The sequence below is a fragment of the Falco biarmicus genome, chromosome 18 (assembly GCF_023638135.1).
Source record: "Falco biarmicus isolate bFalBia1 chromosome 18, bFalBia1.pri, whole genome shotgun sequence".
NCBI classification, from domain to species: Eukaryota; Metazoa; Chordata; class Aves; order Falconiformes; family Falconidae; genus Falco; species Falco biarmicus.
The window spans coordinates 3,037,883-3,061,657 of NC_079305.1; the positions used below are offsets into that span (position 1 = coordinate 3,037,883).

Genomic DNA, 23,775 nt, shown 5'->3' on the forward strand with positions numbered 1-23,775 from the left:
TTAAATAAATAAACTTGTAACTTATTGTATGTAGAGGTAGAAATTAAACCCTTTTTTGGATTTTTTCCTCCAGTTGTACAATGAAGAAAAATGATGCAAAAATGTAGTGATAAGTTTGAGATATATTATTACTGCTGCAATTGCTCCTCACTTTTCCCCTCTTACTGAATTCATGTGCAAGGATGTATAGGATTCTTTCTGGGTAACAAAACCATCAGAAACTTTTACAGACATTGTGGTATACAGGTTGCTAATTAGACGAATTTTCAGCCTCCTCATTTTTCCCCCTTCCGTTTTTTGTTTTGATTAGTATATTCAGGTACTGAGATTAACTGGGACATTTCAAAGATGCTACTGGCAAATGAGTGGCACTTAGGGATTTGAACAAATCGGATTTCTCATGAGGTACTGAGTTTATTTCATAGGTTCAATGTATGAATTAGGAGGGAAAGGGTTCTCTAACATATTGTTTTTCCATGTAGTTAGAACACCTTAAGTTCAGTTATGCTTCATATTAAGGGTGCATTTATAGAGGGTAAATATGTATTTGAGTAATTTATGCACTTTTATCCTGAGTCATTAAAAATGGTAAGTATTTTCCATTTATATATTGAAGTTCATAGAAGTAATCAATAGCTTTGAATTTTTCTGCATTTTAGTGTAAAAAAAAAAAAAAGTTTAGTTCCCCTTTGCACCTCCTCTCCTGAAATCGGAAGGTGAGAACAAGTCTGGTAAAAAAAAGATAATCACCAGTTATCTCACTAAATCAGAGACGGCGCAAAAGATTTTGATTGTTGGAAAGCTATTTTTAAAATGAGAAAAAAAAATTGGCTACACTACTCACACCCCACTAAAATACACACAATTTGTAGCTGCATGAATAGTTGTTCCTATGGTAACATCTTTACGTTAATAAATAAACCCCTAATTATGGCCCCAAAACTGTGCTTGTCCGTTTACCCTGTAGTTTAATCGATGGGTAAGTACAACCGTGTTCTGGGGGATCCTTACATGTGGCAGATGTTCCGTTCAGTGCTGGACTCGGGGTTGGACCAGGCGCGTAGCTGAGCTCCTGTGGATTAGCCATAGACTAGATCGCCTCTCTCCAGATCCCTGGGCCAGATCCAGCCGCAGCAACGGGTGACCGAGGGGCTGGGCGCTGTGTGTGGTGCGTGACCCGGCAGCCCCCACCCAACGGGCCACCTTTTGGCACCGGAGGGCGTTTTACAAATGTGTCAAATTGGCCCTGTAGACAGGCGGGCGCAGGAAAGGTGGCGGCGCCTTCTGGAACTCAAGGCCCAATTTATCCTCTTAGCAAAAATGGCAATTAGAAGCAACTTTAACGAGAGATTTGGTGGGAATAATGTGTTTTTAGGAAGCATGAATAGAGTTAGTCAGAGTCTTACTGTCAGGCTACGGAAAGTGTCTGCGTTCCAGAAAAGCTGAACTGAAATAACTCACCGGTAACTATGGCTGTGGGTTCCCCGACACTGCAGGTCCTTCACGCCCTTCGTGCCACCAAGGAAGTAGCAATCGTCGGAGGTCAGCGGGGCAACCAGCCCTGAAGCCAAGTGATCTCTGAAATCCAAAAGAATCACAGGTCTTAAGGAATCTGGGGCTGTAACGTAACGGGGTGCGCTAACCTGGTCATTGGCGTTCCTTAAAAACCCCAACCAAACCCCAAAGTGAATTTCATTTATTCACAGGTACCCACATCCCAGCAAAGCTAAGAGCCAGAGGTCCAAATTCATGTTTGGAATTGTGCATGCCTACAGGGGAAAAAAATCAGATTGAGGATTATTAGAGCTTGGATTAAAACTTCCATAAATTTCAGCAAACAATACACCGAGTCCTAGATTTCAAAAAAAGATCTTGACGGACCAGGCTCGTTTCTGACATATCACCTCCCTCCCTGTCCTGACCCACTAAAACCCCCAAACAGCTCCAAAGCATAAAGATGGTGGATTTTTCTCCCCCTGTCCCTCTGTGTACAGGCTACTTTTAAAATTCTATCATCTCTGCTTAAACTCAAAATTCTACACCCAGCAAATCTTCCCGATAGATAGATGGGAATTTCTAGGCCACATGCTGAAAAGCAGCAGCTTGCTACCTTAAACCCTCTGGCATTTTTTAACAAATAAAATTTTCATTACAAAATCTTAGTCAGAAAGGTTTCCAATTTTAAACATTGAGACATCTCATGGAAAAAGCTATTCTGTTAATTGTCCACCCTTTTTTATTCTTGCTTAGTCAGCGCAGGCACATAAAAAAGATCACTGAAATCTTGGGAAGATTCAGGGGAAAAAATGACAGGCTGGCTAACAAAAAGGAAAGGTTCTGAACACTCCACAGTCCTTTCACACTTCAGTTATTTTTATTAGCTCCATCCAGTTGCTCAAGTGTGAGTGCCATGAGTCCAAGTGAAAAAGAAAACCTCCCTAGAAAGCTACTTCAAGTACCTATAGGAAGAGAAACGTGCAGCTGCCTATGTTGATGTAAACATGGAAAACAAATTTTCTGGTTCGATTTGAGTCAAAGAAATGAAAAAACCCTAAACATAGGAATGGTTTAGAACATGAATTTTGCTCATGCATGGAAATTATCATACGCAAGATGAGTGTAGAATTTACTGGTAGCTTTACAAAGAAAAACGTGTGTAAACAAATACAATCAGAAATCCTTGACCACGAAAAAAGGACTTTGGCAGTGGCAAAGCACCCAACAAAAAGGAAAAGCAATGTAAAAATTTATGTGTAAGGATTTTTTCAGTGTAATAAGCAAATCTGTCCTCTTTTAGTTATTGCTGTTTAATATTCCCTAACAGCTTTCCTTTATGCCACTAGAAAAATGAAAGTGTTTCGATAGGTGACTACAAATTTTATCATAACTTTGAAAGAGTACGTTTTATTTCATTATTTATCTCGGTATAGCATCTTACTCCCCCTATTTCTTTGCACACCTCCAATATGCATGGTTTTTAAAGACTGTTTTCTCCCTTCTGTAAATTAAGGCCTCATTTCTCCCTACTGTATAGTTTTGGGGTTCGTTTGGGGTTGGCTGGTTGTTTTTTTGGTTTTTTTTGCTTTGTCAGTTATATACGGTATGAAGTTGCTATGCACAGAGCTTTTGTAAAGATAGCTTTTTTTGTTTACTGTTTTTAATGGTCCTACTTATGGAAGAATTATCTTGTTTGTAAAATGAATATGTCTACTTCAGTTTTAAACTTTAAATTATCCTAACAAAAAAATAAAATTTTTGTACTGTAAACAAGGGGGGGAATTACCTTAATTTCAGAGTGTTCATTATGCCTTATTATTTATCATCTTTATGGGTCCACTCAAGGCACTTGAGTATGGTATGGCAATATGGTAAGGTATGGCAATGGTAAGGTATGGCAATAACACTTCTAAAAAGGGTAACTCCGTGCTAGGTGACAGTCCCGACAGACAAACCTTCGTGCTTGTGAGACGTCCCCCCACGACTGGGCAGGGCCAGGTCGGGACTGATAGTCATGGAAGGACGGCGATGGTCTCTTCTGCCCACCAGCACCTGGGGGAGAGCCAGCGCCTTTCCAGGAGAGGGAAGGAGTCAAAAGGTCGGCGAGCTGCCCTTCCCTCGGGAGGCTCCCCTTTTGGTTGGCAGAGTCCGATCGGTTAGAGCATAAAATCACAAAATCAACCCCCAAACCTCAGACTGACCAATGCCGGCCTGTCCTTGGGCTCCTGCCCGTGGGACTGCCTTCGGCGTTGGACCCTCTTAGGCGCTGCCTCCGTGCACAGCTCCACACACGCCGCAGAGGTCAGCGACATCCACTCCCAAGAAAGAGTCCGAAGCGTGCCTGTATCTGCTCCCTCTCGCAGCAGAGCGCAGGTTTTAGTATCTGGGGTGCAAAGGAGGTGCTCCACAGCCCCGCTGCCCCGAGCCCCGGCGGCGGAGACCCTGCTCCGCCTGCCCCTGGTCTTCCGGAAGGGTAACATACACTGGCTGCCGCAGCCCAGGTCTGGCACACCTAACGGGGAATTTCTGTTCCCTTTGTAAGAGCATTGATCAAAACCAGGTAAATTACCTTTATTCCATCAGAAAAAAATAAACCAGAGTGGTGAAAATCATCTTGGAAAATGGTAATCGACCATCTAAACCAGGAATATTCTAAATTCTTGTGTGAAAATCGCTGGAAAGGTTCAAACAACCGAAAATTTTCTTTGATGATGAAAGCCACTTTTACTGGCATTTTTTGACTAACAGAATATGCGTCAGTGTTTAAAACACTGCCAGATGTCAGTTAAAGCATCTGAAAACATTAGGCGCTATCAACCAAAAACTGAGAAGAAAACAGGCTTTTTTTTGGTAATCTGCTTCAATTACTTATTCCGGGATAACATGCAATTAGTAGATGACCTCCCCAACAGCGAAACCGAAGTTGTCCACTGTCCTGGTGAAATATCCTCCGTCTCGTCTAGAACAAAGGCTCATTCTACTCAAAATCTGATTCGGCTTTTTCCCCTCCCCTAAAAAATCCCAGCAGTGTATTAAGTGACGATTTTAGTGATAAAACTAACAGTTAGTTTCAAAGAGATTCTTAGTCTTTAACAGTGACCTACTGTTCCATTCACGAGAGGAAGTTTGTTACGCAGATGAAAGCCTGGAGATCTACTGTGTTCCACTCGTGATTTCTTACCTCTCTTAAGGACTTGATGATGTACACGCACAGCCTGCGCCTGTGATCGGTTATCGCTCTCGCCTCCAGCGCTGTCCCATCCGTTCAGCAACTTCCAAATAAAATGCTGAGTGAGGGAAGGAGATGCATGAAGTACCCCAGCAAGACAGTTTCAGGAAAAAAATGAACTTCTAAATTCAAAAAACGCCTAAATGCAAATACAAACACCTCCCTCCAACCCCAGCTAGCTTAGATGGCATCATCAAAGGTTCTCCATATTGAAAGAGAATCCCTATTAAAAAACAACAAAATCTCTGGGATCCGTTACATTTGACAATGAACCAGGTTCAGTACGACATCTTGCTCGATTCTCAAAAGCCCATGAGAAAAGATCTTTCCTGGCCCACGTTAAGACCAATAAAGTCTAGAAACCCACAACCTTCTTAAATCCTTAATTCACCAGGTGCTGCACGCAGGGCAGATTGCTCAGCTCTCCTTTGTAAGATTGCTGCCACGCTCTGGAAAGAATTTAATGACACTTGTCACCTCAAACACGGAAGGCAGTGCCTTTCCCAAGGCCAGGTATCCGCACCCTTCCCTCGGCTGATGCCGAGAACTCCGGCCAGACACATCTCCCGACAGAACCGCTCCTGTGAGCAGCGAGGGAAGGCGCAGTCAGCCTTGGCCTCGGGTGGCAGCGGGCACGGCCACATTGCCACCTGCATGAGGCCTTCTAGAAAAGCACATTCTTTCCCACCCTCTTTTTTTTTTTTTTTTCCCCTTTACGTGTCTTTTCTAGATGGCTGTTTTGTAAGAACTTGGATTTCACTTTAATAAATGGGGAAACAACAGCCACTCGTTCAACCACTTACGCAGGGCAGCTGGGGAATTGCCAGACCAGTTAAAATATTTATCTCTGTGACAACACACAGCTGTCGAGGTGCAAAGATCTGAAGCTTTAATCGCACCAGGTTATTTAAGTAGGAATGTCTCATTAACTCCACTTGCAGGACTGGATTAAACGGACAGCTGGTGGCCGTAGCAGAGGGTGTGGACAGAGCAGCCAGGACAGAGCCAGCGTTGAGCAAACATCAGTGTAGAGCCGGGGGAGGAGGAGACCCCACAGCCCCCTCCCGAATGGAGGGCACCGACCCGCTGTCCCATGGCGGCAGCATCAGGTGGGGGGAGCCAGATCTGCTGTCCTCCACGGCTGCGCAAAGCTACGGCAATAACAGAAAAAGACACAGAATGACGACACAGCAGCCTCTCCACCACCAGTCCCTTTTCCGCGGGGGGATGTGCATGGAGCGCCCTATTTTCTTGTGACTCTTCTGCAAGGTTTACAGCGTGTGTATGTGTGGAAACCCATCCCGGTTCCTTTTTGTCTCTATTCTCAAACTCAGTCCAGCATCACGCACGGAGGCTGTAGCTACCCCGTCTTACATACAAGTTAGTAACTGTCTCTGTGACAAGAAGGTGGTGGCTGCAATCTCGCCACCATTAAAAGCAGCGGCAGGTTCAAACCAACCTTAATTGATCCTGGAGTGAGGGTTTAATGAAGGGGATCCTGGGTAGAACGGGTCAGAAACTGCATCTAGCAACAGTCCTGGAGGAACAGTAAAAAACAGGGGTGGGAGGGAGCAGAACGGGGGAATAAATAGCTAGCACAAGCGAGAGAGATTGTCTTTCGGTAATAATACCATCTCTCCCTGTTTACAAGCTCAAAACTTGACAAGACACGGGCCAGATCCTCAGCTATCGCCAACCTGAGTCGGTGGCGGCGCACCGACTCACGCCATCCATGGAGCTGCCCATATAATTACTTTCCCCTCTGGCCTTCAAACGAGAGCCACAGCTACAAAATCAGTAGAAAAACCACACAAGCGATGGATTTATGTTCGCCTTCTTCCTCCCCCAGCACCTGAATGGGCACAGGTCGCTTGACTTAAACGGCGGTGGCATGCGAGGGCCCCACAGCCCGTACCCACCATGGAGGGCAAGACAGGGACAAGTAGTAGAAACTCCTCCTGAACCCAGAGGAGCAACCATCCCTCCTCAGGATTGTACTAGGGGACAGAAAGCCCGAGGAGGTGGGACAGGAGAAGGGAATGGCAGCAGTAACTGAAGTACGACCCTCGGTACCCGATTTGCAGACTGTAAGGTGCTGCCTACCCGAAGGAAGGGGTTTTACAGCTCTTCTTCCGAATAAAGGAGCCTCTGTCCATGTTGTCACCTTTCAAAGTAACGGTGGCTTTACCAGCGTGCTGGTGCCGGTTCTCATGCTTACAGTTATTCTGATTTTAAAGCTCTTTTGCAAATCTCCAGCTTCTGAAGGCACAGGAATTTTAGCTTCTTAACATTCTGGCCTATTAATTTGCAAAGGAAGCTCCTTAGAAATACAATGCAGCTTTGCAGGAAGGCACGGACCAGTGTCTTTAAAAACTGCAATTAGTTTTAATCCAAGCCATGATTCTTTAAGTTCTGACTCTTCATCATTTCCAGGATGAATAGAGCTGACAGTAGAAAGAACTATTTCCAACAGCAAGCAGGCTTTTAGAGGATGCTTCATTTTGAGAAGGGAAATTTTTTGACGAGAAATTCCAGCCCCCCCACCTTTCCCAGGGCTGTGTGGTTGGGGCGCTGCGGCGAGGGACCGCAGCGGAGCGATGGTTCCACAGGACGCGGGTGGAGCAGGACTCGCCTCCACACTTCACTGGGACTGCAGGAACTTGATTGAAATTTACCAGCAGGGTCCCCGTGACACTGCGATTGCTGTAGTCGTTTCTTTGTCTTTAAAATGCCATATAATTGCTAATGTAATTAGTGATGTATACAGAGGGGGCCTGCGCAATTACCAAGTCCTAAGATCAAGTAATTAATGTTCTGTCAACAAAACAGCAACTGTTTCATTAACAACTGTCTGGGTTTGAAAACAGATCAACTCGGAACATTACCCACCCGGCTGAGTTTCGCGATAGCAGCGAATCCAGACCCAAAACATACCAGCCTGCACGAGGTGGGACCGTGGCTTCCCCCACCCACAGCTACCAGTTGTTGCTCCTTCCAGTAGGAGGAGGAGCCACTAATACTGCTCGAAGGGACGGGCTCCACGCCTGCGTAGTCTGCTTCCACGCTGGCAATCGATGTTCTCGATGTTTTACGAATCATCTCAAGTACAAAAACCTTGCTGAGGGTTTCAAGGAGCCAGCAAGTTTTATCAAACGTCGTGACGCTTATTTTTGTAAAAGCCTATGATTTTGTTGTCCTCTGGACTTGATTTGTATTTCCAAGCTTTTCTCTACCACCACGAGCCCCAGCACCTATCTCGTCCTGTAAAAGGAGGAGGAGCTGGGCGTCCACCCCAATTTTATTTTTCATTCTCCTTCCTCAACAAAACTGAATTTTACAAAGAAGTTTTAAACAAAGATTAACCTTGTCTTTTTCCTTATAGCCTGTTTTGACAGATCATATCCTTTGGTCAATCAAATCCCGTCCTTTGGTTGACCAAAACCACTCCCGTGTCTCTTGCTTATCTCCTTGTTTCAAAGCTTTTATCCAGAGGCCAATTTCAAGGGTGCAATGGAGACGCATGGAGAGTGGAAGGAGCCGTACTGGTCCTGCGTGACTCAGGCCCGTGCTATGCAATCCTGAGCACCATCTACTAGTCCTTTACCTCCCGGGTTGCTATTTGGAGAGGGATTCAAGATCCTCTTCTCCCAGGACGCAACACAGACTCCAAGTCCTGATGCACCCATCACACTGACGATGCGGGAACGGCCCCTGTAGCTGAAACACACGCTCACCGAGCGAAGGGCTGCAGCATCACCACCCCCCCAACACCCAGGGAAGCTCTGCGCCCCACAGCCTCCTAATTCCATCACAAGATGAAGTTTCCATCGCTATTATATCCTCCAGAAAACAGCTTAGAAATGAGGCCCGTCCTCCCAACACGCTTTTTCCTGCCTCAGAATTGCAGCGGATACGGTTAACGTGGCTAAACGATAAACAATAGCTGTGGCAGAGAAGAATTAAGCAGCAGAAGCAGGAGGGATCAACAAGGATTTCCGGTGAGATTTGAAACACAAACAAGCATGAGGAACTCTAAAAGTGTACAATTTTTCCTCCCGCTCTGCGCGTGTCATTTTATTACAGGGTAATTAAAGAACACTTTAAAATTGTGATTAATAGGCTTTTTAGCTTCAGAGAAATCAAATCTTTTGATGTCTGTTTCTTAAACATGCAGTTTACTTTGCCATTGAGGAATGGAATTAAATAAAGAATGGCAAGTATGTGGGTTTTTTCCTGCTTTCATTTTACCTACTACAGGAAAGCTTTATTGCAGCAACATGGATAAAAATGAGATTCAGGCAACAAAATGATGCCCTCCCAGCCTAATTAAACGAAAGCTGGTGTCACCTCTCCCGGCTCCGCGGCATCCCAGGAACGGCAGGGTGCTGGTGCACACCATGCTGCTGAGAAGGCTCGGGCAGCAGCCGGTATTTACGGAGACTGGTGCACAAGGTGCTTCTCCCTTTGGAATCGCACGGCCAGTCCTGCCAGCGCTGCCTCCAAGCTGTTTGGCCGTACAGTTTAGAGGTTCCCTTTCGTAGGAAGCTTCACTCAGCAGCAACAGTTCTGATGATTTTTTTGTATGATTGTTATTTTTTAGAGGGGGTGAGGGAAGCAAATGCTGGTCACACGGATCCTAAACCAACACCAGGTAGCTTCACGGTCCGTTCCCTGGGGACATGCAACTTCCACGGCCTGAAGGAACGAGCTGTGGCTTTTCTCTTTAGCGATACCAGCAAATCTCCGATGCACAAAGCCTGGTTTTCTGCTTAGGTTGAGCCACTGATTGAAGTAATGCCTCTCAAGGGTGCTTAGTTTTATTTCATATAACTGTTTTTAACCATGGATGAATTTACACATGAGAGAGTTAAGACAGACATCTGTCCTAATTGCCCTTATTTTCCCTTTTGTTTAAGAGCTGGACTCTATAACCACGCAGCACAAACCCTCGATAGCCTGCACGACATGTCTTTTGTCCTAAAGATCACGGAGCTGCCTATTCCCGAAATAGTATCTTCAGCCCGCTGGCAGCCTACGTGGCCAATATTTTTTCTTAAAGAATACTTGTTACCTACTCTCTTCTCCATTTCTCCTTTCTCCATTCAGCCCTTCCCTTCACATCCACAATGTGGGTCCGTCTGAAGAACTTGCATGCCCAGAGTCACCGAGCATCCCACAGGCGGATCCTCGCAAGCGTGCAGCCAGGCAGGGCAGCGCTGCCGTATTCCCTTGCTGTGGTTTTGCAGAAATGGCTCCGACACACTAAGATATGTGCAAAAATAGATGACTCTCAAACGCCTGAATGCCTTGAAGTATCATAGAACCACTTAGGTTGGAAAAGACCTTTAAGATCATCGAGTCCAAATCATGCCCTTGGTGATTTGCCCAAAGCCTGGCAGAAGTCTGTGGGATCAGCAGAGACTTGAACCTATGCCCCAGAAGTGACAAAGATCCTGCAGGAGAGGAGTAAGAAGTAAAAAGGCAGGTCTCAGAGTCTGAGTGAATATATTAATCTATTAGCCTATATATAAGCAGCAGTTTCATAAAATCTCTTTGCAGCATTATCGGCATGGGTTTTCTTCAAGGTTCTGTTCTACTCTTTGCACGAATCCTGCCTGACACACTCTCTTCCTTCCAAATGTCTGAAACATGTCACACCTACACATGCAGATTAAAATTAGGGATGCTTTTCATTCGATTGTTCTTGGAAGAAAAACGGAGGGGAGGAAGGGAGGGGAAGAGCCAAGTTTAATACTCTACAGTAGCACAAACCTCTTGGGCATAAAACATCGTTCAGGTAGACACATCTGGTGAAATGCATCACATCAAATTAGTATCAAGGGTATTGAGATTCTAAGACGACTGGCAGACAATTCCCCTTCTAATGTACTGCTTTTTAGATTGTTGAAGAAACTTGAATCCCAAATCTCCTGTGAAATGAGTGATACTAAACATGCCTGCTCAAATACTGAAAGTGAAGATCAAAGACGCAATGTCCAAATTGGCTTTGCAAACAAAGCAAGCCCAGAGATCCCCAAGAGAACGTGGTGCTAATTTTATCAGATCTCCTTGACTTCTTCCTCCCAACAGTTTGTCATTTAAGAAAAATAATAATAATGAGAATGCATTTCTCTCTGTCAGAAGCCTTGCCGTATGACAAGCAAATTCATTCCCTTTTAAGTGTATGCTTTGCAAGTCACCTAATAGTCTTAATCTCGTTTAAATGAAATCTAGTTTGAATGTTTCACTCCCCGAGAGCTACATCCCTGTCCCCAAACCACACATCCCCAAACACGCACACATTCTGCCATGAATATTTCAATACAACTCAGCCTTTCAGATCAATACCGACAACTCTCAGGTTCTATTGATTTTTCAGAGGTTTGGCTCACAGGGGTGATAAAATATTTCTCAAGTTATGCAACCCGAGTTCAGGCGCTATCGCTGACACTTCAGCATTTACTAGACACATCTCTCTCTCCCTCTGTCTCGATTTATGACTAAGCAATAAGTCTTGGTAAGGTGGGCAGGATCATCCCATAGGGCCCACTTAAGGTCAAAAAGAGAAGTCAGGATAATAGGACGGCCCTTCAGGTCCCTAAACTTCTGTTTTCTGAGGTAATCACTTATTCTTTTCCACATGCCCTCAAAGCCCTTCTTCCAACATTCATTAGCCAGCCAGTGAAATTCCCTTTCAGTGTACCTCTGTAAGCTGTCAAAAAGAAAGGGACACCAAAGCAGACACCAAATAAAGCAACTCCCTGCTGAGGCAAGAAAGCTAATCCTCTCCATATGGGAAGGAAATACACTTAATTATGTATTTATGCATGTCATTGCAGGCTTATATCTTGTTTCACTTTCATCCACAATGATCCAAACCTATTTAAATATAATGAGTAAACATTTCTGGTTTTACAATAACATAAGCGCACGGTCGCTCAACATTTCCCAAACATTTCCTTGCAGGACACGGCAATTTAGTGTAGTTATTTGTACTGAAGCAGCACCTAGGGAAGGCAGTCAGGGACCGTGACTCCATTGTGTTAAGGTGCTTATAATCACAAAAACCAGAAGGCAGGCACTGGCCCCAAAGAGTTTACAACTGGGCTGAAGAAGCATTTTGAATTAGAAGGCAGAATCTGTGGATTCTGGTTGCAACATTCCAGTTATTCCCGCCCAAAATGGGTATCCCTGCATAGCAAAGAATTACATTTTGGCTCCAGCGGACACCACACAGTCCAGCACGCTGCCAGGCTGGCACCAAGGCTGTTTGCTGGCCCCCACCAAGAGACCTGTTGCATATGACAGGCTGACAACGCTCCTGCGCCTCAGTGTCCCTCTGTCCCCTTGCAACTGTCCCATCTGTCCCCATCACGAATTCCTTGGTGTGGCGATCGGCTAAATCACATCCAGGCAAAGACCTTACCTTAAGGGGTGGAGAATATACACAAGCAACACACCTTACACGAGAATCTACCCAGGCAATGTCAACGTACTTTAAAAATCTCAACACATCTCAAATATTAGCATCTGAGTTTGGAAGCCGACAGCAGCACCTGCCATCCGAGGTTCTGAGGGCGGGCTGATGAGCTGCAGAGGCAAAAATCCGTTTGCCCACACAGAGACAAGCACTAAAGGCTTAATTCCGTTTCCCTATTTGTTCTAAACCTCGTTAATAGTTCTACACCTAACGTGGTGTCTATCCCTGATGCACCACAAAGCATTTTTGTAAAAAGATGACTATTTACTATTCCTCGTGAACAGATAGCGGCATAAAGAAAAAAAAAATAAATGAGGTTAACTGACTTGACCCATGGAAGCGACCAGGTCCATAGCAGCTGTACTGATCCCCCGTTGCCTTCTCCAGCTTCCCCTCCATTTTGAGTGAGCTCTTTGGTTTTCAGGAATTAGGATTCATCTTTCATCACTTGAAATTTAAAGACCTTTATCTTGGAATAACCTCGTTAAGTGGGACAAGTCCTACAGACTCTCACCACGCACCAGTGCCAGCCCAGTCCTTGGGCGCTTACCGCAGGCAGGGCGCGTTCTGGCGGTGCAGGGAATACGTGGTTACCTTTCAGTGGGAAATCCGAAATTGCAGCGTCGCCTGTTAAAGAGATATTAACAGCGTGTTAATTACTGGCTAGTAGACATAGGAGCCGTATTACTTTGTCCATAACTCATTTCACAGCGGCTGAAAGCCTCCGCACGCCACAGCGTGGCTGTGGCGGGGGGTCTGAGAGCAAAGGACCACCGGCCCGACCCTCAGCGCCCATTCCCACTTTTATCATCGCATCCACCATTTCAGGCCCTTCCGTGATCCCAAATACTTCCACTCAACTGCAGAAGGCCTGTGGCCTCCGTTTCCTGAGGGGAAATCATTTTGTCCTCAGTTACAAATTCCAGGAAAAGCCAAGGAATCGGCACTCCGAGTGTGTCCCAGGCCCCCAGACAGAGCAAACGCTTTGCTCCCTAGGAGGAAGCAAGCATGTTTTTGAAGCCTCACCAAAGACATGGAACAACGAAATAATCATCCATCTAATTCGGTTTTTCTCCTTCCTATTGATGCTTTACACTACACTATTTTTTTTTTTCATCTGCAGCAACATGACGGCATGATGGCTTGAAGGACTGTTCTCCCATGGCCCCCAAATCCCCTCCCTGATCAGTATGCTGCAGGGCTTTTCCATTTAATGTCTACTTGCACTTTTGGTGCATGCCCCCAAGACTTCGCATTTTATATTTATCTGCATTAAAATATATGCTCCATTTACTGGCCTCAGACAGACTCAAGCCCTTGTAAAGGGGGTGACACTGCTACCTCCTTGCTCAGTACATCCTCTGCTTTCAGAAAAAAATAAGATAAAATATATACAGCTCCCATACATACACAAGACATTGCTGGAAAGAGAAATTCTCAAGAGCACCTACACACCTACCAAACAAATCCTAAAGCATGCAAGTATTTTTGAAGCATCACGCCCAAAAAGGCTGAATTCAGAAGTGCTAAACAAATAGTAGTTATAATGCTTGATACTTTGGGAAAAGAAAAAAGAAACCCAGTTAATTATTTAGCCTAAGACACAGTTTAGTAACTTAACTTCTGGCTTTATCCCTGAAATTATCAGCAAACCTCTTCTGAAATTTTTTTTTTTTTTTAAAGTAAATCAATATTGTACCAGATCCTAAGTTGCTTTTTTGGTAGTTCAGGAGTATAATCCTATCTGTGTTTCTTTGTTTAAAGCTATTTTTATTTTTAATATGTCTTTTTTGATCCAGTAGCATCGAGGAGGTGCAGGGACTCTGAGACCAGGGACACCTTGTGCTAGCTGCGTCTCGTGGCAGGAGGCTGTCCCGACCCCGTGGCTGTTACGGAGAAGGGAACAAGAGTGCAGGGGATGGAGACCTGGCCACATTCACAGGCTCAGTAGCCAAGGCAAGAGTGGAACCCACCGGAGATGCTCCCTGAGCTGCAGCCTGCAATTTAAAAAGGCACCACAAAGAGCATCGGCATTTCAGTTTCAAACCGATTCACACAAACAGAGGATTTGTGTGCCCAGCGAAGCCCCGCTGGTACAGTTGCACTGCTCTGATCTCTGTACGACCTCCAGGAAGCACCTGAACCCCAGCGAGACACCTGAAAAGCTCATTTGAGAGAATCCTCCCTGGAGTAGCTTCCCCAAGGTGACAAGGCTTGGCATGGGAGTCCACCTTGCTCGATTTCCATTTTCCCCCCGTGTGTTGGTTTTTAAGACTTTCAGGAAGTAGTAGGCAAAAAAAAAAAAAAAAAAAAAAAAAAAAAAAAGGTACTTCATTTCACTCCTTCAGACAAAATCTGGCTTTCACCCCCTCCACCTGGCTGAGAGGATTCATCATTCCCCTCATTTAAATGCATTCCAAGAAGGTTCAGCAGCACAGCTCAAGGAAACCAAGAGCAGCTCTGGAGCTGCATCCCAGTTTGCCGCTTCAAAACCGTAGCGCAAGTACGTGCCATCCAACCAAGATCCATTACCTCCCATGGCAGCAATACCTTTGAAGAATCCTAAGTTAGTTAAAACCCAGATCAAAAACCCACGTTGGCCATCTCTAATCAAATTACACTTTTCAAGCTGTTCACTCCCCAAACCCCATAAAATGGTTTCTAATATTTTTCCCACAACTGGTGTTAAACCGTAATTGCTTGCTGTATCTTTTTGCCCCTCTTGAACAATTGGTGTTAGATTTGCCACTTTACAGTCCTCGGGAATGTGACCTGTCATTATAAAGCTTCTAAAAATATCAGTTAACACTTCACAATTTTCTCTCCTTTATTTCCTTCTGCAGCGATGGATGTTCCCTCCCCGGACCAGATACCTGATCTGCCTTTGAGCGTAAAACCTTTCAGCAATAATTTTTGCAGTCATTTGCACAGTAACACCTTTAACATGCCTGGGAATAGGAAGTCAGATCTTTAACTGATGTAATCTGGCATAGCTCCACCGATTTTAGTATTTACCTCTGTTTACACTGGTTGGAGAGTTCACTAAGAATTTCTGTACGTTCCCTTTGTTTAAAAGCTCAATCAAACTCATTTCTCGTTATTCAAGAGACTTAACTTGAATACTTCATAGAAAATCAAACTCATGCGATAAGAAGAGCAGTTATTAACGAAGAGATTTTCAGTCTAATTGGAGAATGTATTTCAGGGCATCTCTCAGGTGAGGTCTCGTTGAAACATTCAGCTCCCTGAGCGGACCCTTGGTTTACAGGCTCAGTGCGCCGCGTCCTCCAACGTGCTGCGGAGATGCTTTTCCAACGGCAGCTGGGTGGACTGGGGCGTGCAGAAGGCAGGGGTTTTGACAGCAACAGCCACGAGGATTCTCACGCAGGGTCCCTTTTGGAGACAAGGGGTTTGAATAGAAAAAATTTGCTGAAAGCCTGGCTATTTCCTAGCGCAAGCACAAACTCGCTTGGCCTTTTCCCTCCCCATGCCCTCAGCAGGTTTGTACAGATTTTCTGCAGCGGCTGGCACTCCGGTTCCTGCCTCCTCCATCCCGGAACCACAGCCCTTGCTGGTATTGGTAGTGCTACGACACATAGAGCCCTGCTGCTCTAGCTAGCAGTCTCTTTGCAGACTTGCTCTCTGACATCCCAAGCTATAGTGTCCAAGTAGAATATTTAGAAGCACGTTTCTTGACCAAGGATTGCCCAAGCTCTTTATGAAAAGAAGGCTGGTACGCCTCCGCAATCTCAGACTTTGCACGTTCTTCCTTCCCAGCAGAGCCCCAGGTGGTTCCAGCACAGCCGCATCTCTCGGCGCAGGCATCGTTCCGACCCTCTCGTACAATAAGCCCGGGTCTCAGGAGGGAGGGAGGAGAGAGCCGGCTATATTCAGCATTGTGGCTAAAACTCCACAGTAGGTTGACCCCCTGGCCTTTTCCAACAATCTTTAATACCCAGTGTTACATGATTCCTAACGGCACTTTTTTGGCGCTGGACAGGGCAGAGGTCAAGGTCTGGAATGTCACCAGGGCTGCTACTTACCGGGTAAAGACAATTAGACGATTGTCCAGACAACTGAGCTTTGTGCTGTGTGTGATAAGCATGCAATCAGCCCTCCGAGGTGATATAAACAAGCTGCCTAGCCACGGCGCTTTCCTTCCCAGCCTCCTCCTCCCTTTTCTGGGGGTCTCTTGTCGTCTCCCCCTGCCTGTGCTGCTCCCTACGACTCTCCGCTGCATCTGGCAGCTCCGGTGCTAGAAACAAGCCAGCTGTGGATGTTACAGTCGCAGAACACAGAAAATACTTGAGCCACTGAGACAAAGAGCTAATCTAGTGTAGTTCTCTAAGCTTAGGGTTTGGCCATTTACAGATATCATTTATATTATAACATTATTTATGCAAATTACAGAATCGGTAACCAGAGAGCTTAAGAACACCTAATCCTAAACTAACAGCCAATTCTCTGACAGACACACATATCCAAGGACTGTGGATTCAAGCACTTACAGAAAGGAACTGAAACTGCATTCCCAAAGTCCAAAAAAGCACATTAGGCCACCAAGGCACTGCATTTAAAATAACCAAACAAACCAAAAACGGTCAGCCAAACCATTATTCCCTAGCATCTCTGGCTGTTTGTCAAATCTAAAATACGCGTTTAAGATGATCCAAACCCCATCTATGACCTGTTGTAGGTAGGGCAAAAATATCACCATGGTTTATTTTACTGCCAAATACCAATGATGACATCTTCCAGTCCTATAGCACCTCTAATTCCAACGATCTCTAAGTACTTTATTGTGGCCCTAGTTCACCAAACAATGTAATCACCGAATTAAAATCCCATTTACTCCAACAGAATGTGCTCAAGTGCTTTGCTGAACTGGGGACTAAACTATTAAAATTTACATGCCTGTAAGGCAAGAAATTATCTATCCTGTTTCACCAATGAGAAGAAAATGAGGCTTGCAGAGAAACTCAGACTTACACTTTGTGATTCTAGGGATGTCCAAGTCAAACAGAGGGATGCACAAGAATCCAAAAACAACAGACTAGAGGCAGACCCTGTTTTCAAGTGGTTTCTATGTTCATCCCTGTGCCACAGAGACCAGACGTGCATGCATGAGAAGAAACAGGACCATATGGGAGAGATGAGCGCATCACCACTGAATATATATAGAGTCTAGAAAAATTACCTTAATTGTTCTTTTTCCCTTAAAAATGGGCACTCAGTTCTAGTTTTAGACCTGGCAAACTGGCAAAAACTCAACATGTTAAATGCAAATCTTGCCTCCGGGTTCACAAAAAGGATTTATGGAAATATGAGCCTTTTCGAGCTCTAGGGCCTGCAGGAAAACCCTCGTGGATGTCTGCCTTACCCAGAGCTGTTTTATAGGACCTTCTCAAGCAGAACGTACAACACACAATGTCCTGGGAATCCTTCCCCTAAATTTCTAAGTGGGACTTTGGAAGAAATGCATCTCAGGAGAATCCTCTCTGCGTTTTACGCTGAACCCACCCACGTGTAAAGGGAGGCACTTTTCAGCCCCTTGCTGTGTGGATACAAACAATAAAGCTCACAGTTCACTCTGTCACTATCCATTCTCACTGCTTTGATTTAAAGAGCTCCCAATAACTTGGGACACAGCAGCAAACTTCACACAGAGTGAACGTTAAGTGAGGGCAAATTCCCTCTTACATCACCCAAAGGCTGACTATATCCCAGTCAAGAGAATATCCAGGACATGTTTTATTTACATTCCTCAAATAAGGCACTTGGGCTTTTGGGTTTTTGTGGCTTTTTTTTTCCCTTTTTTTTTTTTTAAAAAAAAAAAAAACAACTTTTGTCAGATGAGTTTGTCTGAAAATTTCTTGTAAAGCCCTGAACAAGTCCTGCTGAGCAAAGCCAGGTCTGCATTTACTATTCTCCAAGCTTCCAAGGCACCTCCTTGCACTATAATTGCACCGTGATAGAGCAATGATATAAAACTGAGGGAAATGAATCAAGGCTGTTAGTATCCAAACTATTAAATGCAAAACTTCTGTTTGTGAGCCTCAGAGGCTTCTTAAAGTGTAAGGAACGTCATCAGTCTAACCATGCTAGGAACTGCAAGTTGTTTAAAGCTTGATTTAGCCCAGTTTCTTTTAGGTTCAGAGCCACCTAAGATAAAGTACTGCCTCGCGTGAAGTTAGACATTCTATTAAAATCGGGAAAGAATGGCTTAGTTGAAAAACATCTGTTCAAATACCCTTTGTTGTCTAGACCATTGATAGATTCTGATCCAGAAGAGTCCAACGAATATTAATGAAGGGCTTGCTAAAGATCACGAGGAGTGTATATGCAGGAGAAGTTAATTTATCCACCTTTCTGAAAAAAGCTCAGCAAGTCCATTCCAAGCTGTGATTGCCACTGGCACAGTGCTTCCAGTGCCACACTACCCAGCCGTTACTTCCAAGATTTCAGTGAAGTAGTAACATGAAAGACAGACATAAACTGCGCTGTCTCCCATAGAGTATGAAGATGTGGTGCTCAGCAGGATTAAAATACCCTGTAGCTTCTTCTAGGTGCCTTTCCACATATTTCTGTGCCCAACTAAGCTTTATTCTTCTGGTTCTGGTTAATAAGGACTAAAAATTATTGTTTCCGTGGGGATTGTGAAACTTACTTTCTTAAAATTTAAGAGGATGGAAAATGTACATGTGCTCTATTCACAAGAAGTAATTTATCTATAGAAATCACTGTCAGAAGATTTTAAAAAAGAGGAGAAAATACATATCTGCACTTACGTAAAGTAGTACAAGATGGCAAGCTCTGAAAGCGCACTGCCCTATGCTCTCCCACATCTTACAGATGTGAGCCAGCCCGCGAACGTGTAGAAACTAGTTACCATTTGGTTTAGACTGGTTACAAAATCTGTTTTGTAAGCACAGTCCCAAGCTGCACATTGCCACTGACAAAGGGAAGCATCTTTTAGCACAGGGTAGATGCAGCTGAGCAGGAACCACCAACGCTTGCAGGTCATCCCTGAGAGAGCCTACAGCTCTGTCCGGTCCTGGGGGCAGTAGGTAAGTGATCCAGGGCTTCAGGAAAGACACCCCCCGCCCCTCCCCCCTTAGCTGTTTGCAATAGTGTGCCCACACAGCCCTACAACAGCCTTTGCTTTGTAGAGATCAGGGCAGAATTTAACGATAGGATGCTCTTTACTGGAGCTGGAACAACCACAGTTCTACCTGGTCCAAGTGATCCTGGGAGTCAAAAGACCCAGTCAGAGACTCTCTTTTCCTTCCTCAAATGCCTGATGCAATAGGAATCTACTCCATGGGTAATTTCTATTGCATTATAAACAAACAATAAAAGATGAATGTTTGCACAGGCTGCGCAGACTTCACAGCAACTAGCTACAGTAAGTGAAAAGCTTAGCTTATATTGCTGCCTCTGTGATATGAGTTAAATCAACTTCTATTGGTAGCAATTCTCCCGCAGAAAGGGGGCCCTTCCTCCTTCCTTCATATAATTTGACCCCCAGGGCATAAGAGCTTTCTCCTCTGCAGCTCCTGCCCATCAGTGCATCTTCTTAGCATCTCTTTTCCCCTTCAACTCATTCACACTCTCTTCTAAACTCAGCTGGAAGCATCTCTTTTCCCCCTTGCCCATGACTCTTAATTTCTCTCTCCCTTGGCAGTTATTTAACTCATTAACTGAATTAATTTTAACCCTAAAGCACTTTGGGTGAATAGATTTTATGAAAGATCTGATACAAAATAAAGTCTTGGGGGCCTTATGCCACTGTAGGTGCACAAAGGAGCCTTAGTGTAACTGAGAATCAGACCCTTATTTCACAGATTCTACATGGAGTTTAATCTCAGTGCGACTCACAGATTCCATTTAATGACAAAGTGGCTCTTTGATTGATAAAGGTCCCATGCCTCTGATGCAGACTAAATAGCCAAGCATCCTGAACACTGGAAAAATTATTCTTGGATCTGTATGAAACAAGACTCTCCATCATTTTCCCACACATGCTGCTTAGAAAAATTCCTTTTCACTTTAGAATGCTGTTTTATTAGGAAATATTAAAAGCAGAGTAGGCTCCAACACGGTGGTTTTGCCTTTTGCTCTAAGAGGTGGTTGTTTGGCAGGGGGGAAAAAACAGAAAGTCAACATAGAAATAACATGGAAGTTGCCCTACAGAATGTTTATTTTGCTAGGTGCACTCATGTCTTTGAAAATCAGTTAAGTTTCTCTTTCAGGTCAATTAAACTTTTGTTCAGGGAAACTGCACCGGAGACAAGAGTCTACGAACATGAGGTATTGATTGTAACCCGCTAGCACCCAAAAAGGGGCACTTTCAGCCGGCTGTGCCTAAGCGGTTTCTGAGCCTGGGATTTTCCACATAAATGCTTGGAAAAGGAGGAGGGGAGCCTGCCGAGGCTCCAGAAGTATGCTTAGAACAACCAAGGGGAATTCTGGCCCTTCAGCACGGTTACACTCCATGGGCCTCTGACTCAGTCTGCAAAGGATTCATATTATCTGATCTCAGGTGTATATACACATACATATATATATATATATATATGTAAAATTGTCTATCATTCTAAAACAACGGTTAATGCCCACCACTACTCTTTAGCACTGTGTAACTCATTACAGCGAGACCACCCGCTACAGAAACACAACTTGCCATGCAGCACCAACCCCTGCAGCAGTTTCTCCGTCTCCCACAAATCCCAACTTCAGAGAGCATTGCTTCACCAAGAAACCCCCACCAAACCGCCCCCGTTAGAGGACAGCAGAACAAACAATGACCCGTAGAATCACATTCTGTTTCCCATCGCTGGCACCTACTTGGCTAAATAACCTTGAGCAAGTCATTCCCAAGTCCACGTTTCTTCCCAACGCTCCCTTGCTGAGACCATCAGCTGCCTAGGACAGGGACACAGGCTTAACATCCCAGTGTCTCTGCAGCTAAATAATATATCATTACCATAAACATACATATAAGCACACAGAGAGACTGGAATAGGCTTTCAGACATAAATAATGGGGGAAAAAAAAGTCCTGGTTGGCTACTGTTCTGTTCACTGAAAGGAAAAACCAGCATCTGTTTGAAGAGCCAATCTGGCACACGAATGCCTCAGCCCATTTCTATTACAATATACTTATTTCAGTATATTTGAAAGTTTCATTAACTTCTCTAGCAGGACCGTTCTGCTGATGGGCTGAGGAAAAAGGGGGGAAAAAGGATGGGGGGCAGGAAGGGAGACCTGTCTGCGACTGCTTCTATTTCTCCATTACAGGGACTCACACACTAATCACAGGCACGGAGGAACTTTGCTCTGATCTTCTCAGAACAGATGACCCCGCAGCTCTTTCCTCACCTGTAATTTCTAGATTTCAGCTGATTTAAAAGACTGCTAGGAAACAAAACATGTTCAAACAAAACGGTTCATAGATCAGTGCCAAAGAGAAGCCCTTGTATCAGGAACACGTCTGTCTGTCTCTGATACATGGAGTAAATTGACCCCAAATACAGCCCTGGACTTGTTGGTAGTTTTCCCTTGAAGCAGTAAATAAGGAGCAGGGCTGAGAAGCTAAGCCAAACTAATTTGGTCAGTTATTATTTGACTGAAAGGTGATACTGAACGTTTAAATGGTTTATCCCCTTCTTGTTAGTGGCATCATTCAATCAGGACTACTAAGCCTCCGAGTGAACGGATTGCAACTGCCGAGGGAATTACTCACTCCAACCAGGAAATGTGGGGTTTGTTAGTTCAAACAGCATCTGTAGGAAGCTGGTAAACAACAGCTGAGATGATGAAAGATCACATCAACTCCATGCTTTGAAGTAAAAGATATTAAAACCACGAGTGTACGAGTTCTTATTATAGCTTAGCTCCCCCCCCCCCCCCCGCATGCTGATCCCTGAGAACCTGGCATGGTTGTTGTTGCTGCATAACAAGCTGTATAATAAAAATCCATAAAAATATCAACGAGGCACTTGAAAGTGACATGAAAAAGTGACGGAGGCCTATTTCTGGTGATGCTGCCATTAAAGGCAATTTGTTACTTTATGCCTGGAATGAAATCAAACATTCTTCTGGGTCCAGAGTGACATTTTTAGTCTCAGAAACATTAAGATATGTTGTCACCTGGATGGGTATATTATGGATACTCCGAAGCAGAACCACTAGCCCCATGAATAGACGGAGGGTATGTCAGGCAATTTGCAAATGAGCACAAGGACAAGGTCATGTTTTAACAGCAGATTCGTAAGGCACTGAAGTGTGAATTCTCCCATTTGCAAAGTTAGGTAGATATTTGTTGTTAATTACAAAAGTTCAAAAACAAGTGAGGTGCCTCTGCACCGTGGCATATTAAAGGGCTGCAGGTGACATGCCCACAACGCTTCTGACAAGGCAACGGACACAGTTGCTTCTGGAAGTCCTGCCCACTCCCTGAACACTACCTGACAGCGCTGAGAATCGCAGCACGCGGATCTTACATTTGTTATGGTCAGCTTCTTTCCTTTCAGTCCACTCCAACCACAGAATAACCTCCTCACTTACTCCTTACCCAACATCTGCTTTCTCCATCTCTTCTAAATACCCTCAGATTTTGGGTTTGTGTTTCCCTTTTCTTTCCCTGCCAGTAATCCCTCCACCTTGCTTTTTACTCTAATTAATCTTATCATGTTTTTCACCCTTACGAACACAGCATCTACAGCATCCAGGTGATGAGACACTGGACCAGGACAGCAGAAACACAGGCTTTAGTGCCAGGTCTCTGGTGGTCCTACAGCACAGTCATTTCTCTCTCGAAGTCATCCCTGTATAAAACAAGGATAACAACTTACACCTTCATTTGCAAAATGCTTTGAGATCTCTACACGAAAAGAGCCAAACAGCAAGTATGAATAATATATGAGAGCTACAGGACAAGAGATGGGTTTCATTCCTGGTCCTCACGTGCCGAGTGAAATGTTTTTATCTATGTAAATATTTTTCCACAATAAATCATTGTTAATAACAGCTTTTCCCCTTATATTTTTCAAAGCCTTGAGCTTTAAAAAGTAAAAATTGCCCGGTCAGAAAGATCTTTAAAAACCGTAACCCTGACAATGTGGAACCTTTCTGGAGCTACTGCTCAGCCTCACGCTTCCTCGCCGTTTCCTCTCCCTGCCCCCTCCTCCCCCAGAAGGGCGCCCTAGACCGTGCACATTCGTACCAACGCCTTTATGTGAGTTGGAGTAAAATAGGCATATACAGTCGAACCTGAACCAGTTCACGTCCATACATCAGAAGGTGCCTGAAAGTTGAAATACTCAGAGGTGCTTTGCCATCTAATTTGTTTATGTGCCTTACAGCACATTCAAATACATTTATTTAGGATGCCATACAGCTTTACCGAGACTAGCAAAGTGCTTTAGGGTACAGCACATCCAGCTTCTGCAGAAAATAAACAAACGTCTTAGGCCATGACCCTACAACAGACCCCGCACCAGCAGCTTTATGTCTTCAGTACAGCAGCGTTCATGACTTTAAAATTTTAAAAATAACTGCTGTTCCCA

The 23,775-nt window shown here is 44.5% G+C and overlaps 1 protein-coding gene across 3 annotated transcripts in view; it reads right to left on the reverse strand.

The window, feature by feature from the left end:
• CDCA2 (cell division cycle associated 2) overlaps positions 1–23,775 on the reverse strand; it is a 110,923-nt gene that overhangs the window by 10,089 nt on the left and 77,059 nt on the right. For all 3 annotated transcript variants that reach the window (XM_056362873.1, XM_056362867.1, XM_056362866.1), the window contains exons 20-22: positions 12,757–12,833; positions 4,679–4,784; positions 1,462–1,578 (exon numbers count right to left, since the gene is read on the reverse strand). The gene's annotated coding sequence lies outside the window, so the exon portion shown is untranslated. The remainder of the gene's footprint in view (positions 1–1,461; positions 1,579–4,678; positions 4,785–12,756; positions 12,834–23,775) is intronic.